The sequence below is a fragment of the Euprymna scolopes genome, chromosome 6, assembly GCF_053919585.1.
Source record: "Euprymna scolopes isolate OS-2025 chromosome 6, ASM5391958v1, whole genome shotgun sequence".
In the NCBI taxonomy this organism is placed as follows: Eukaryota; Metazoa; Mollusca; class Cephalopoda; order Sepiida; family Sepiolidae; genus Euprymna; species Euprymna scolopes.
The window spans coordinates 11,133,578-11,151,027 of NC_136487.1; the positions used below are offsets into that span (position 1 = coordinate 11,133,578).

The 17,450-nt window shown below is 33.0% G+C and overlaps 1 protein-coding gene across 4 annotated transcripts in view; it reads left to right on the plus strand.

Annotated features, from left to right (window-relative positions):
• Window positions 1–17,450, plus strand: part of LOC145277506 (alpha-galactosidase MYORG-like) — a 305,939-nt gene that overhangs the window by 50,158 nt on the left and 238,331 nt on the right. For 3 of the 4 annotated variants that reach the window (XM_080128916.1, XM_080128915.1, XM_080128918.1), the window contains exon 2: window positions 16,373–16,535. The gene's annotated coding sequence lies outside the window, so the exon portion shown is untranslated. Of the gene's footprint in view, window positions 1–10,425; window positions 10,726–16,372; window positions 16,536–17,450 lie in introns of those variants that run through there. The other variant, XM_080128914.1, reaches the window with a different exon arrangement.

Genomic DNA, 17,450 nt, shown 5'->3' on the forward strand with positions numbered 1-17,450 from the left:
ACAGGAGGACTTCCATCGGGCTTTCCAGAAGTTGTTGGAACAATACAAGTGTATTACAGCTGGAGGAGATTACTTCAAAGGTGGATAAGAGTTTCATGTGTGTATTATCAATAAAAGTCCCCATACGAGAAAAGTCTGAAAACTTATTGAAGGCACCTCGTGTATATATATATATATATATATATATATATATATATATATATATATATATATATATATATATATATATATACAGTACCGTCAAAAAGAAAGCTCGCACTTGTCATTTAGTAAAAAAAAACGCAAATTTAAGCTAAATTGTTTAAACAAATTATACCTCATTTGATTCTCCTTTTATTCCTTTATAATTTTATCTGTTTATATTTAACTTTTAATTGAAGTATCCTAGTGTCCACGTCAATTTAAAAAATTAATTTCAAATCAAGAAGGTAAAAAGAAACTCCGCACACTGGAAAATTGTTATTTTAATGTAACTTAAGAACATTAATGCAACACAAATACGACAGGAACAAAATTAGCTATTATTTAGTAGTATAGCCCTTCTGGAATTTGACAGCCTGCAAATTTTGGGTCATTCTCTAGAATTCGTCTACTGCGATACTTCGGTGAAAGGATATCCCACTGCTCTTTTATTTTCGTCTAAAGTTCTCAGACTTGAAATTTTATCATTGCGTAGCTGTTGTTTGATGTAATGCCATACATTTTCGATAGTATTGAGGTTTGGAGATTGTGCTGGCCAATCAAAACACAGAATATCGTGCTCTTCCAGGACCCTTTTGACATTGCCAGCTGTGTGAATGGGAGCATTATCTTGCATGATGATGGGATTATCATCCAAATTCTGGCCAAAGTAGAGTAGAAAATGCTCAGTCAACATATTAATGTACTTAGTCGAATTAATTCGACTCTGAAAGCGACTTTTAGGCCCTGGACCATTGGCACTAATAACACTCCACACCAAACGTAAACCTCGATCACCTTGTAGCGTTGAAACTGTGCACATAGGATTAAATTTTTCATCCTTCCTTCGACGGACGTACTGCCTACTATTACTTCTTATCCTATTGAATTTACTTTCGTCGCTAAAAATCAATTTCGCCCAATATGAAGAGTTATGATCTACATTGCATCTGACGATGTCCACACGGTGATTCTGTTCTTTACAGAAATCATTGACTTGTGTTTTGCAACACAGCCTCGTAAATTAAATTCCTTCAATCTGTTCTTAACTGTAGAAAGAGAGCACTTTTTAACAAGATTGCACAGTTGTTGGATTTTGGGAGTCGTTTCAAATCGGTTTCTGAGACTGCGGATCTTGATAGCATCGTCTTCCCTGTAAGAAGTAACTCTAAAATGACCAGATTTAGGTGCATCACGAACACTGCCGGTGTTTTGGTACTTTTGCACAGTCATTAGTACCGTTTTCTCATCTCATTTAAATTTGCGGCCGATTTCTTGATAGGATAAACCAGAAAGGTGGAGATTAATGATGATCACTGAGAAAAAGTCAAGGCATATGGACGAAATTTTACATTGTATAACCAGGAACAACAACAATTACGATTAGAGATGCTTTGTTCCTTAAAAGGTCGATATTTTAAGCTGTTTTCAGCTCATTTGTTGCTGTGGAGTTTCCTTTTGCCTTCTCAATTTTGACAAATATGAAGAGTCATGATATTCATTGCCTCTGACAAAGTCCAAACGGAACTTTCTGTTCTTTACAGAAATCATTGCAACATACCCTCGCAAGTTAAATTCCTTGAATCTGTTATTGACAGTAGAAAGAGAGCACTTTTTAATAAGATTGCATTGTTGTTTCGATTTGGGGAGCCGTTTCGAATCTGTTTCTTAAGCTGCGGATCTTGATAGCATTGTCTTCCTTGTTAGAAGTAACTCTAGTACGACCAGATTTAGGGGCATCACAAACACTGCCGGTGTTTTGGTGCTTTTGTACAGTATTTTGTACCGTTTTCTCATCACATTCCAATCTGTGGCCGATTTCTCGATTGGATAAATCAGCAAGGTGGAGATTAATGAACCCCCCCTGACGATTACTAAGAGAAACTCGAGGTATATGGACTAAATGTTACGTTGTATAACCTGAAACAACAATAATTATAATTTGAGATGCTAAAAAGTGGATATTTTACTACTAGAAATACTAAAAAATGGATATTTTAAGCTGGGTTTAAGCTCATTTGTTGCTGCGTAATTTCTTTTTGCCTTCTCGATTTGAAGTTAATTTTTTAAAATTGACGTGAACACTAGGATACTTCAATTAAAAGTCAAATATGAACAGGTAAAATTATAGAAGAATAAAAGGCGAATTAAATGAGATATAGATTGTTCAAACAGTTACATTCAATTTAGTTTAAATTTGCGATTTTTGAAAAAAAAATGACAAGTGCGGGCTTTCTTTTTGGCGGCACTGTATATATAATTGATGTAAAAAAAAAAAAAAAAACCAGAAATAGGAATACCAATTTTTCAGTTTATACAAATTCAGAGAGAAAAAATAATTTTTAAAAAATGTGTGAACTTCTATTTAGGTACGTAATACTTTAAATACTTCTAAACAGAAATTGATTTGAACAATTTGAATTACTGCTTTAAAACAGTTGTGATTACAAACAACAGTGAATAATTGCAACTCTACTGTGATGAAAAAGTAAAGAACTCTTCAATCTCCTTTTATGCTCTTTGAAAGTTAATTACCTCCCTTTGTTGACATTTCTCTTAGGCAGCCATTATTCTCGTAGAGACTCGATCTCAGTGTAGATCTTGGTAGAATAAAACTTTTATAAGCATACTAAAACTCCTTATACGCACTTACTATTATTCATTCAACGTAAGTGTGGTTACGGTGATTAAGTGGATAATGACACGGACCTGGATATGTCAAGGTCGAATCCAGTCGATTCCAAAGTATCACTTCCAGTCAGGGATGTTGGCAACCTTCACGTGATTCCTTCTGCAAGTATGCCGAAAATTGAATCAAGCCGTTCATACAAATTTACTTTAAACTTATTAATTACATGCACTATACAAATAGAGAAAGCATCCTACATCCTAAAAATATTCTCTCTCTCTCTCTCTCTCTCTCTCTCTCTCTCTCTCTCTCTCTCTCTCTCTCTCTCTCTCTCTTCCATTATGTCCGACATTCCGATGGTTTTCGTTATTGAAACGACTTGCATATGTCGACATGATTTGATAACAAATGACTAAATAATAATAAAGAATGAATGAATAAATTACAATTGATTGTCGCAGTAAAACTTGATCAAACCTGTTTAACCGTGCCAGTGTACTACAAGAAATCGTATCGAAAATGAAGTGATCATTTATATCATGCGTGTTGCCACTTGCTCAGAAATAAATCAACTGTCATGCATTTCCAACTGTTTGCCCTTCACACACACACACACACACACACACACACACACACACACACACACACACACATAGAATTATTTACAGACAGACTGTTTCGCTGTATCATAGTTTTTTTTTCAATGTAGCTAAATGAGTACTTGCTTCAAGTCGGCATCGAACTCACGACCATCTGGTTTACAGTCAACTAGGCTAACTATTCGGTTGTTAGACTGGCAGTGTTAGCAAATGAAATTTCAGTGCTTATATAAATATTATTATTATAAATAAATATTATTATTATAAATAATTATTATATTATATAAATATTAACAACTATCATTAGTATAAATATTATTATTATAAATAAATGAATATTATATTATATAAATATTAACAACTATCATTAGTATAAATATTATTATTATAAATAAATATTATATTATATAAATATTAACAACTATCATTTTCTTTTTTTTTTTTTTTTCTTCCTTTGAAGATTGTAATGCCGGGTATGGGGCAGCCAAACCAGCTGCCAACATTGCCCCGCTTTTTTATTGAAACCAACCGAGTGCTCTTTTTAGTATCCTCGCTGTTCCCTTAAGTGCAATTGTCTGAATCTCTTTAACTATCATTAGTATAAATATTATTATTATAAATAAATATTATATTATATAAATATTAACAACTATCATTAGTATAAATATTATTATTATAAATAAATATTATATTATATAAATATTAACAACTATCATTAGTATAAATATTATTATTATAAATAAATATTATATTATATAAATATTAACAACTATCATTAGTATAAATATTATTATTATAAATAAATATTATATTATATAAATGTTAACAACTATCATTAGTATAAATATTATTATTATAAATAAATATTATATTATATAAATATTAACAACTATCATTAGTATAAATATTATTATTATAAATAAATATTATATTATATAAATGTTAACAACTATCATTAGTATAAATATTATTATTATAAATAAATATTATATTATATAAATGTTAACAACTATCATTAGTATAAATATTATTATTATAAATAAATATTATATTATATAAATATTAACAACTATCGGTAATTATCCCATTTATGGTGACAAAGAGCTTTGCATTACCGCTAATGGTAGTTGGCGATATCACAACGCTGCTCAACCCCCACGAAGAGGGGTTTACATAGTCATTCATGCACACACACACACACACACACACACACACACACACACACACACACACACACACATATATAAAGGGAATAGTAGTTTGCTTGAAGCATTGCTGGTAAACAAATATTTAAATGTATAAGAAGATTGTTATCAATGTAGAACACCGGGATGTTGATGTGATCTATGAACAAAAACAAACAAACAAACAAACAAACAAAAGACAAAGATCTTATTTAGATTGTAAATCTTCGTATATCTATTTTTCAAAATCATTCACATATATAAATCAGTAAATATGGAGTTTAATATAACCGGGATTGTTGAGAAGCATCTCTCATTTTCAAAAAGAAAAATAACAAAAGTATACTCTAAAAACGGAACATGAATACGAAATCAGGCCAACAGTAAGGCAGCGAATTTATTAAATTTTACTTATTTGGTTTTATATATTGTTGTTTCAGAGTAAAAAAAAAAAAATGCCAGAATCTTAATGTCTGTTGCGGCAAATGTAACATACGAGGCCACTGGCTTCTGTTTCTACTCCTGTTCTATTCCTATTTGAAACTCGTGTAGTTTGTTGCTACCATGGGATTTTATGTCTTAGTATATCAGTTCTTGACAGACAGGCCCTTTCATATAAACCGCATACATAGTCAAGCTAAATGTGCCTAAATATAAAAGAAAATTCCACGAACAAAGCTTCTTTTCTAGAACTTCTCGACTGTGGTACTCTTTATTGCTGGTCTGCTTTTCAGTCGTCTTCAAGTCTAATGCAAATTTCTTCTTGAACCGCCTCCTAAATAATCCATTTCTACTGCATTTCCACCACTAACTATTAATACGCTTTTGTCTCAGTGACTACCGTACACTTATTAACCTTTATCTTCGAGTGGCTTTCGGGCCTTGATAAGTGATTACTCCTATGTAAAAAAAAAGCTGAAATGTGCCTGAGACGGTCGACAGTGACCAGTTTTGTAGCTCGTTTCAGGATAGAGTACTCTATTCGCTTTGCCTCAAATCTTCCATAGCTTACATCATAACGATTGCTCTGAAGCCATCCTTTTTTTTACATGGGCTTCACCACTTATCAAGGCCTTGAGGCCACTCGAGGATAAGGGTTAAAGAGTGTACAGTAGAAATTGGACAATATAGTAATCGTTAGTAGTGGAAATTTGGTTAATTTGTTAACGTATATGGAACGGCTAATCAAAAACTTGTTTACATTAGACTTGAAGACAAACATATTGTAATCAGCTGGAAAGCAGGAAAACGGAAGACAATTCCATGCGCGTGTAGTTCTAATAAAAGAGCTTTGTTCATGGAATCTACGTTTAGGTTTAGGCACAGATAAAGAGTGAGGGAAATTATTGATAGTGATTTCTGCTAGACGAGTGTTTCTTGTGAAAGTTTGGCGACGGGGGGGGACCATAGATTGGAGCTCAGCCGAGTACTTGCCATGAAAATAACTATAAAGCAGAGACAAACCCGCAATATTTCTTCTGTGAGAAAGAGGTTGCAGGGAAGAGAAAAAGACATCCCCTACGAGGCTATGAAGTCTATTTTGAACTCTATCAAGGCAGGATAAGTCCTTTCTAGCAGCTCCTGCCCAGATGTGGCAACAGTACTCCATCCTTGAACGTACCTGGCTCTTATATAGATTGAGAATTGCATCAGCAGTGAGATATCTACTGGATCGATAGAAGGATTCCACCATTTTTCCAGCAGCTTTGGCAACAGATTTGATGTACATGTTCTACTTAAGATCAGGAGTAAAAGTCAAACCCAGAAGCTTGTCAAAACATTAGACCTCCCCAAGACGAGAGCCGTTCATTTCAATTGATGACAGATGGGGATCAGAGCGTTGATGATGTAAAGATAAAAGCTTGGTTTTAGATGCATTAAAAGTAACCAGCCACTCCTTTCCCCATTGTACCACATGCTCAAGATCAGATGAGAGAGAATCAGAGAGAACTTGGTCATTTACGGTCTTAGATGTGCTACCATAGATAGTAGTGTCATCAGCATAAATGTCTACGAATGATGTAAGGATGTAATTTGGAAGATCATTAATGTAAATCAGGAAGAGAGTTGGGCCCAGGATGGCCCCCTGAGGGACTCCAGCATTAATACTGAAAGCTTCTGATTTCTGCCCATCAACCACTAATCTTATGAACCTATCAGAAAGAAATGATTTAATAACCGAGAAGACATTTCCAGCTATACCGTAGCTGGAGATCTTGTGAAGTAAACCTTTATGCCATACTCTATCAAAGGCCTTTGATATGTCAAGAGCAATTGCCCTAGAAAGGTAGCCTAATCCTATGAGATATAACTTATAAATCCTTCCGTTAAGTAAGATTTTTGAAGATTTTATCCACCGTTTCAAGATGAATTATATTTCAATTATTGGCACAAGCCGACCATCCTATTTTTACTTAACGTTCATAAAAATCTCGAGGTACAGGTGGTAAACGTATACAATGATCTTTTAACCTTAAAACTGAGAATCTCAACAGGACTGCCATCAAATCCAGGTGACTTACCGTTATTACTTTAATCCACTATATAAAAAAAGGATTGGTACAAATTTCCTTCTGGACCAAAGTTCCCCAGGTTAGCACCAACAGATGCCACATACAAATTTACTATGTTTACACTATCAGCCAAGTAACTTTTGAACACCATTTTACACACATTTATTCGTTATACTAAAATCCTACATTACATCATAGTAGCATCATCACAGTCACAGCCATCTATAGTGGAAGTAGTTGCTATTTTCCCCACTAAATAAAAAGTACTCCTATCACTCCCAGTCACCACCGGGAGGTATTCTGCATTTTGGATAGATATGGCGTTGCACCCTTATTATCTAGATTATATACTTATATACATAACATAATCTTTCCATTTCCCAATTCCAAAATTAATGATTTCTCCTTTCTCACATTCCGCCAAATCTCATTGGCTGAGAACTGACTATTCGTTTATTCCCAAATGTAAATCTTCCTACAAAAACGAACGCCCCAGAGATTTATAAACATGGCTCCCCTTTATACAAGAGGCAATCGTTTTGAATAAAATACCCCAAATGCAAACATATTAACACATCGAAACATGTTCAAAAGCCAAGACTGCTTTTATATTTACATTAAATATACTGCAAACTTTTCTTATACAGCTACGCTACCGTGCTACATCTTTTGTTCTTACCTGCATCGTACATATTGTTTTCCTACACATCGTCACATGCTAATAGCATTATTTCCTTTCTTTTTTTAGTTACGATTGACCATATACGCTAAATAAAAATAAAATAACCGATTACGTGATTACGGTTGATAAGCTTTTTCCTTATATACTTTAATCAGCTTTCAACACACTCAACAAATACTGACAAAATTGGTATTGTTTGTTTTCACCGTCAACTGGGCTGTTCTTTGCAAGAAGGAGTCAGTTTATGTGTTGACATTTTTGGAAAAGTCATTCACGTCTCGCGATACGTCTCGCGATACGTATGTAAAGTCGTTATTTCAAAGACCCGAGACGGCGTCATTTCGCCGTAGCCCAGTTGTTTTTTTACATTTTTTCCTATTAGCGTTACACGTTCGAACCTGGCTACTGCGGCTAATTTTTATTTTGCGGTCGTACAGATACTCACTGCTATTTTCATTTTTTAGGGGCTTGCTTAATTTTTTTTCTTATCGTTCGCACGGGTAATAACTATTATGAAATATTTTGCTTTAATTTTTAAATGAAAATAGGTCACAAAGCAAAATAAATTGCTTTGGTTTAATTTTCCCCAATTGTAGTTTCTTTTAGGTATATATATTTGAAAAATGTTTGTGAACAATATTTCTTTCAACATTATAAAAAAATGTTTCTGTTGTCTAAAGTTAAAATTTAAAAAGGTTTACATTGTTTCAAATTATAGATTGTTCTACTCATATTGTTTATAACATAAACAAAATTCTGTATATATTATTTAAAATGAATAATAATTGTTTATTATTTAAAGAAAATGTTCAGTTTATATTACTTCTTTTTTTTCTGTTTATTTAAAACTGCCACTTTCTGAAATACAGTATACATGTTTACATGGTAACGTACAGGTGACTACAGGAATTTAGTTCCTTTTAAGTGATACAGGGTTTGAGAGTGTTTTTCAACCTAAACCAAGACTTGCCTACAAAAATACCATACCCTGAACCATACCCTGCCCGTCAGATTAGTACGGACGGGCCGACCGATACTGCAACCACTTTTGTTGTGCGTTCATAGTATTTGCGCGTGGGAATCGTGACAGCGATTGATAAGTAAAATTTCGGAACTCTACCCCCCCCCCCACTCATAAAATGGGCCGAAAGCCGTTCTAAACACAAGGAGGTTGGGGTATCTATTCCGAAAGCTGTTCTTAATATGAGGAAGTTGGAACAACAACAACAACAACAACAACAACTTTACTTTAATTTTTTACGCGAGGGGAGGCATGCTACCACCGGGAAACGCCGGTTAACGGGTTCTGCTAGTTAGAAATATTTGTAATACGAATCTCAGATGGACCAAACTGAGGACAATCTCCAAGAAACGATAGTGTACACTAAAGAATGCTTTAGAATTAGCTTAATGTTACGAGACATTTTTACAACAGAAATGTAACAAAATGGACAAATAATAGTTCTCTGGCGTTGTAACATCGGACCAATAAGAGAAACATAACCGGTTCGTCCCTTATCTTGTTTGATGGACCCCCGAGAACAGCTGCAAAGAAGATTAATCCCAATGAATCAACAAATTTCGGGTTGCCTTTTCAGCAATCTTTATTTCCGATATTTTCCCATTGGAAAGATGCCGCTGGTCCTAGATTAATGCATTCTGATCCCCTCTAAGGGGATCCATTATCACCCAACTCGATCCGCTCTCTCTCTCTCACTCCTGATCCTTGACTGCGTCTGCTTTCTCTCGGTTTCGATCTCTGACTGCTCAAATTATCGTATTTTTCTCCAAAACTGCAACTACAGTCCACGTCACTTTATAATGCCATCTACGTAAGAGTCAACAAACCCTAGAGGCAATCTATTTTAAATGATTGTTTACATTCTACATTCTTTACAGCTTTAAATAAATAATTTTCCCTGTAAATATTTATTTTGCTAGGATAACATGCTATTTTTACAAATATTACAACGATCATAATAATCGCCGACTAGCAATACTTTCGGCGTTGCCCTGTTATATCTAACATTAACTTGATCAGCACTGCTTCTGATTCGACTTTTAAGGCTATCAAGCATAGCATATCAAAATAGTTTCTACTCTTTATAAAACACGTCTATTGGAGGCTAATTAGACTAAACAACATTTTTAATTCTGTGTTCAGCACTGTTAAGAGTTTGAAATTATCTATCCGATTTCACTGTCTTTACTCTTGCGAAATAACTTGATAATATTCCTACCGAGGAATACAACTGTCCTGGAGCCAGCAAAAGTACGAAAACGAACGACAACCATAAATACACTTTATACTGCAAGCTATCAATTCCAGTAAAAAATCACATCCTTCCTTTGTTATGCACCGTTCGTACCCAGCTGCCTCGGTCTTCCTAAAAACCAGAAGAAATGAACAAAACGGAATCGAATTAAGCTATAGACTAAGCTGTTTGACAATGGGAACAAAAATTCTTAAATATGTCTTCATTTTTAGTCGCCAGACGTCAATATTAACAGACCGTCAACGTACTACAGAAATAAATGGATGATGTCATAAATGACAAATGGTAGCTTTATGACGTTTTTCTTTTCTCTTTGTAACGTCATATAATATACACAGCAATAAGACGCAAGAAATGCGCCACGTGATTAATTGTGTGTATTTACAATAAATAACCAACAAATGTTTCGGGCAATGAGGAAAATTTTTCGACTGGGACAGTTTTTATTTTATTCCATCTAGAGTGTGCATTTTTGGAGAAGCTAGATGTCAGATATATTGAGCCAAACGTGTGTTACATCCAACAGGTGGGAAAACAGGATAGATTTTATCTATGTTCAACACAGTATTGATTTACGAATGGATATCAACAAAAAGGACACAAAATGTAACGTGCTGTGAATGGCAGAAGATACAACGGAGGATTAACTCTTCTCTTACGAGGTAAGACGATCCTAATTGATCAAGACATGTAATGGCGAAATATAATGTAAACACTCCCCTCATTCCTGTCAATGTAATGGATTGGTTCCTAATCGTCTGCATTCACAATATAAATACACGGTACGAGCAAAAGATTTACTAGTATATCTATTTATGTTGGGACGATTAATCGGAATCGGGAATCGTAAAAATTGGAACATTTTGGGGGAAAAGTTGTGCCTATCTTCGATGCCAAAACGATTTTTTTAATTGTCTCTTTAATTTGATTTTATTTGAAGCAAAATCTTCCACTACTGATAATAAATATTAAACAATAAATATTTATTGAGTTTAAACTATGGGTAAAACTAAAATCGATAGGCAATACCACACAAATGTATTTTTACGTTTGGGAAAATATCTTCACATTTAACATGTGTTTTTTACGGTAATCAAGAAAAATAACAATTTTATAGTTAAATATTTAGAGATTTATAAAGAATCGGAATCAGAATCGGTAATTGTATCAAAATCGGAAATTTATTACAGAATCAGTGATTGTATCGGAATCGGGAAAATATTGGAATCGTCCCACCACTAATATCTATAGACTGGAAAGTAACTCCCTATTATAAAATTTATTACCGAATTATAATTCTTAAAAGAAATGACTTTAATTTAAAAAAGTGTATAGTATGAGGTTTTATTTAGAATTTAATATGGATGCCAGTATCCGATATTAGCTTTTCAAAACGTCTACGAACCGCATCATTTGATTTCACAAGATATATATATATTTTTTTGCATTAATGAGTCAACACTTATAAAAAGCAAAACCCCATTTAAAGATTAGGATTGAAAGATAAATAGATTGACAGACGAATGATGATTAATATTATGAGGTGATTTAAAATTTCAGCTCATCACAACTCAAAATTACAGCAGACACAGAGAACAGCATTTTTTCGATCGTCAAAAATATCGTTCATGGAATGTGAGAACCAAAGGAAAAATAAAGAAATAGCCTCACAACTCGCGCTTCAGCTTAGCCGATTTATTTCTTGTAAGAATTTTGGTAATAACTTCCAAGTCTAAGAAATTATTTTACAATCACTCTGTAAATAGATGATATATATATATATATATATATATATATATATATATATATATATATATATATATATATATATATATATATATATATAACTACTTAATTTACTCACATAAAATTAATATACGAAAGTATAAATTTATGCGTAAACTTTAAGTATTCACTTCAAAAGTGCTCAATACGTAGGTAAACTAGTTAGTAATTTATAAAATAAAATCGCCATATATATTTTATAAATTACTATATATATATATATATATATATATATATATATATATATATATATATATATATATATATATATATATATAATACATAAATAGTTATAAAAATTAACTTTTCAAAAACGGTCGTTTAATTCTGAAGGCAAACTTATAGAATATAACGTTTGGCGTAGCAAGAATGATCCGAACTATTCTTATCAATAGTTTTAGAACCTTAACTATTTTTTGTTTAAGTAGTCGTAGAGGCTCGTGGTGTTCATCTTATTTGATTTGCCGTTTTCTATTTTCTATTGGATCTAATCGAATGATTAAGGATCTTGGCAACCTTTCCTTGATCAATTTTTTTATCAATTTTTTTTATCAATTCCTTCAAGATTTGATCCTAAAAGAGAAATCAACACTAAACAAAAACAAACAAACAAGAAAAAAGAAAAAACAAGCAAACAAACAAACACACACACACACACACACACACACACACACGCAAAAAAAAGAACAGAAGCACGCAAGTCAATAATTATTATTGTTAGGTATGAACAAAATGAATGAACGATCTCTCAAAATTAAAATATAATGACCGCTTCCTTGACTAAAAAGTTAATAAGAATTCAGAAACATAATATGGATGAAATTTTCAGCATTTAGTAATTAATGATCACATAATATATAATTATTTATAATATATATTAATAATATTTTTATAAGGGTTCATTGTGAAAGTTTGTTATTTCAGGTAAATAAAATACATTTGCTACATAAAATATCAACTGAGGGAAATAAAAACAAAGCATTTTTTAAAATGTAAATACTACCAACAAACCAAAGCATCCTGACAAACAGAATATAATACGAGAATCCTGATTTCCTATTTAGAAGTTGACCGTCATGGCATAAATTTAATTTTCGTTATTTTACATCCGACATATTCAAATAAAAAGCAATAACAAAATCAGGAAATCGTTTGTTCATCTCAAATTTAGACTTGTATCTATATAATACTAAAACTCTGTCGTTCTTGGTTGTTTGCTTGTTTGCTTGCGCAATATCCTCCTCCTCCTCCTACTACTACTACTATGCCTCTTCTTTTTGCTACTACTATTACTTCTCCTCTTTACAACTACTACTACTACTACTACTACGCCTCCTCTTCCTCCTCTTACTACTACTACTACTACTACTACGCCTCCTCTTCCTTATCCTACTATCACTACTACTGGTTGACATGTATTTTCCCTACTACTACTTCAAACAGAATGACTCATAGAAATCTATCTATATTTCTTTTTTCATTTTAATATACTTTCATAGAAATGTTTCTGTTATGTCACAAAAAAACTATTTTCTTTACGTCACAAGTGTCATGCTCATACATTAATTCCATAGCTAATACAACATACTGACCCCTTAAGGGATGTTTTGCAACTATTCTGTATTACAACTATACTGTTGCAATTTTCTCACAAATAAATCAACTTTGACCTGTTGACAACGTATTTTTTTTACTGTGTACGTTTTCAGCGGCCTATTTTTTTTTTGCGTTTTAAATTATCCAAATAAACAATTGTTAATACTTTCTGATTTTTTTTTACATCGTTCATTTCCGTATTACGTTTAAGTTATTTTAACGCAATTTTCTTACAAATAAATCTACTATTTTACAATGTATTGTTTTACTGTGTACGTTTTCAGCGACCCAATTTTTTTTCCATGTTTAAATTAATAGATATTTCAAAATTTGAATTTAACTTTAAGTATTATGGTATCTGTTCAGTGCACATTTACCTATAAGTATGGCAAACCACTTATAATTCAATGGCTGTAAGTTTTTTTTTTCAAGATTAAACAATTATAAACAGAACAACTCATAGAAATCTATCTATATTCTTTTTTCATTTTAATATACTTTCATAGAAATGTTTCTGTTATGTGACAAAAAACTATTTTCTTTACGTCACAAGTGTTACGCTCATACATGAATTCCATAGCTAATATAACATACTGACCAAACGGGTCACGGGTAGTCTAGTATTGATTATGATTAAAAAAAAATAGTTCATAATATTTCGTTAAAAAATAAATAATGAAATACGAGTTTCCAGTTTTTAATCAAAATATAATAGTTAAGCGAATGTGATTGGTTAAATTAGTTTAGCGAACGTGATTGGTTAAATTAGTTTAACGAACGTGATTGGTTAAATTAGTTTAGCGAATGTTATTAGTTAAATTAGTTTAGCGAACGTGATTGGTTAAGTTCATTCACAAATCTAAATTAAGATTTTATTACAACAACATCTTGTCCGTATGGAAGTGAAACGTAGCATCTCAACATCAGTCATTAGACGCGTTCGATTCAAAATGCCTTCGAAATATTCTAGGGATCGAATGGGGCGATCGAATTACCAATTAAAAAATCAGAAACTGTATTAACCAACAGATTATATCATCAAGAATCTAAAAACGACGTCTAGACTAAGATTGGCTCCAGAGAGAATTCGCAAAGAAAAGTTCGAATTGACACCTGATGGAACAAGAAGAGAAGACCAAAAATGAACTGGAAACAGACAACCGAGACAGAGATTTCATTGCAACGGGAATAAACTGGGGGGGGGGGGCTGTGGTGTCACATCGAAAACGGTGATAAACTTAGACTGTCTCATGCGTCACAAATCTCGGGAGTTCCTAAGTCGAAATCTAATTGGTTAAGTTAGTTTAGTAAGATACAATTACAGAAGACAGACCCATGACTCCATGTTCTTCACTTTGTATATTTTATATATAAATAAACATTGTTAAATAATAATAATAATAATAATAATAATAATAATAATAATAATAATAATACAGACAAATGGTACAAGCATAAACCCGCAACAGCACTCGAAAACGAGAACCACAAAATCCTATGGGACATGGACATACAGACGGACAACCCCATCCAAGCAAGAAGACCAGATGTCGTAATAATCCTGAAAGAAAGAAAGAAAAATCCTGTCAAATCGTAGACTTTGCTGTCCCAGTTGACCACAGGGTGAGTATGAAAGAAAAGGAGAAACGAAGCAAATACACAGAGCTAGCCAGAGAGTTAAAAGGGATTTGGATGATGTAGAAAATCAAAATAGTACCGATAATAGTAGGAGCACTAGGAACAATTCCGAAAAACTCCGAAAAAAGAATGGCAGAAATTGGAATCAGAGGAATAACTGCAAAAATACAACGCCTAACGATAATGAAAACGGCTCAAATATTAAGGAAAACCCTAGAATGTGGGGAATAACACAAGACAATATAACAAAGAAGCATTACAGGGAATGAAGAACGCCGAAGCTGCATATCTACAAGTTCTACACCACCATTATGCATCCCCCCATTGTTTCATCACCGCCCCCCAATAGAAAAGTAATACCAAAGAGCCGAGAAGGGCCAAGGAGGATGGAAAGACCAAGGAGAGAGCGCTGGCCAGACCTTCGCTGGACAAACGCGAAGAGAACCGGGATCGTGGGGAGGCTTAGTGCCACTCAAATTCCTGTATAAATCAATGCCCACTACCAGCGAGAAATCAATGGTATGCGGCTGTTGCGATGACGCAAATTTATTTGCAAATGCTATCGAAGGAGGTGGAGAAAGCTGAACGTCTGAGGAGACTTGTTGTCACTCAGCTTCCAGAGAACACTACAGGTCTCCAAACCGATCGTTTGCTGACTTGTGTGAAAGCTCCATGTGAGCCAATAATAATAATAATAATAATAATAAAAAAAATATATATAAATAAAAACAAAAACGAAATCAACAACCACAATGTTATATTTTCAAAACCGATTGATTAGAGGAACGTATAAGGTTTCAATCGCATAACTCTTGTTTCACCTATTTTGTCCTTTTGTCATCAGATTCTATGAGCGATGTTTCTGGCAAAAAGGAAAGAATTGCTGTTTTCTGGATCAGAATCTTTTTCATCTAACATTTATTGTTGGCAAATGTTTCACCTTGAAGTCGTATTTTTAGCTCCTTCCATTGAAGTGGTTTATGCCGTGTCTGGAACGAATTTCATAAAAAAAAATTTTATACCGAAAATGAAAAAAAGAAACGAAAGAAGGAAGGCAAAAAAAAAAAAAAAAAAAAAAAAAAGAAAAAAAAAAAAAGAAAAGAAAATGAAAGAAAAAATAGTTAGGAATGTAGAGGTGTTTGTTTGTTCAACCTTTATGCATGTCGCCATTAAGAGACTGGGTGAGTATATGAATTGGAACAATGTCGTCAATCGCAGCAATAAATTAACCAAAGTTATTTTTATTTCGTCGCCATTTTCTTTCTTCAATTTTTCTTTCTTTCTTTTCAGAGGCTGTCCGCTCATTATCGTCTGCTATTATTTGTCGACGTCATCGTTTCCCTGTATGGCGCCGCGTAGAAAGTTACGTCAAGGATATTTACCGCCTTGTTCCCTTTGAGGATTTATATAAAAAACAAAAAAAAAAAAAACTAAAACAAAACAACAAAACAGCGTGAGTGAACGTTTTCTTTTATCTATCTATCTATCTATCTATCTATCTATCTATCTATCTATCTATCTATCTATAAGTCAATGTTTGTTTATTATGGAAATTGATATATGTTTACAGTACGAAAATTCAAATAAGTTTCACTAAAAGTATTATTTTTTTTCAGAAAATCAAAAGACGCAATTTAAATTGTCGTTGAATACCATCTAGGATCACTAAAGCCAATTATTGGTTAGATCCATAAAATAAATGAAATATATTAAAATATGAAGAAACGACATTCATTTTTAAATAGATTTTCTTCGTTTCATAAGACAATGAAAAATTTAACAAAGAATATGTCGTAAAGAATATATAAAAAATAACATTTAAATAATTATTGGTATTTCAAGGCCTAAAATAATCAAAGAAAAAAGGTAATTCGTTTCGATCCCTTAAAGCCATATTTTGTTTTATAGAAACGTAAAACGTAAAGAAGCGCAGAGCGTCAATTATTTTTTAAGAACACCTCCGCGCTGGCGTTTTTTTTTTTTAATTGCATTACTTGAATTTTTATTTCAAAGCAAAAAATTGTAAACATAACAATATTTGAAATTATTTGTCGTAAGAAACCTTCCAACGCGAATGGAAAATATCTCTACTGTTATTTAGACATCATATATCTTCTCTACTCTTGTTCTATGTCTCTTATTATTTTTATTACATACTAGCAGGACACGTGTACCGGCGTTGTCCGGTGGAAGTATGCCGCCCATCCCACCTGTACAACCCCCCCCCAAAAAAAAACCCAGTTAAACTACGGTTGTTACTGGGCGCCACTTAGACCCATTAAAATAACGGGCACTGGTGCCTGTGGTTAAAATGAATGTATTGTGGCGAGGTACCGACGTATTTCACATATGTTTGTATATTGTAGTG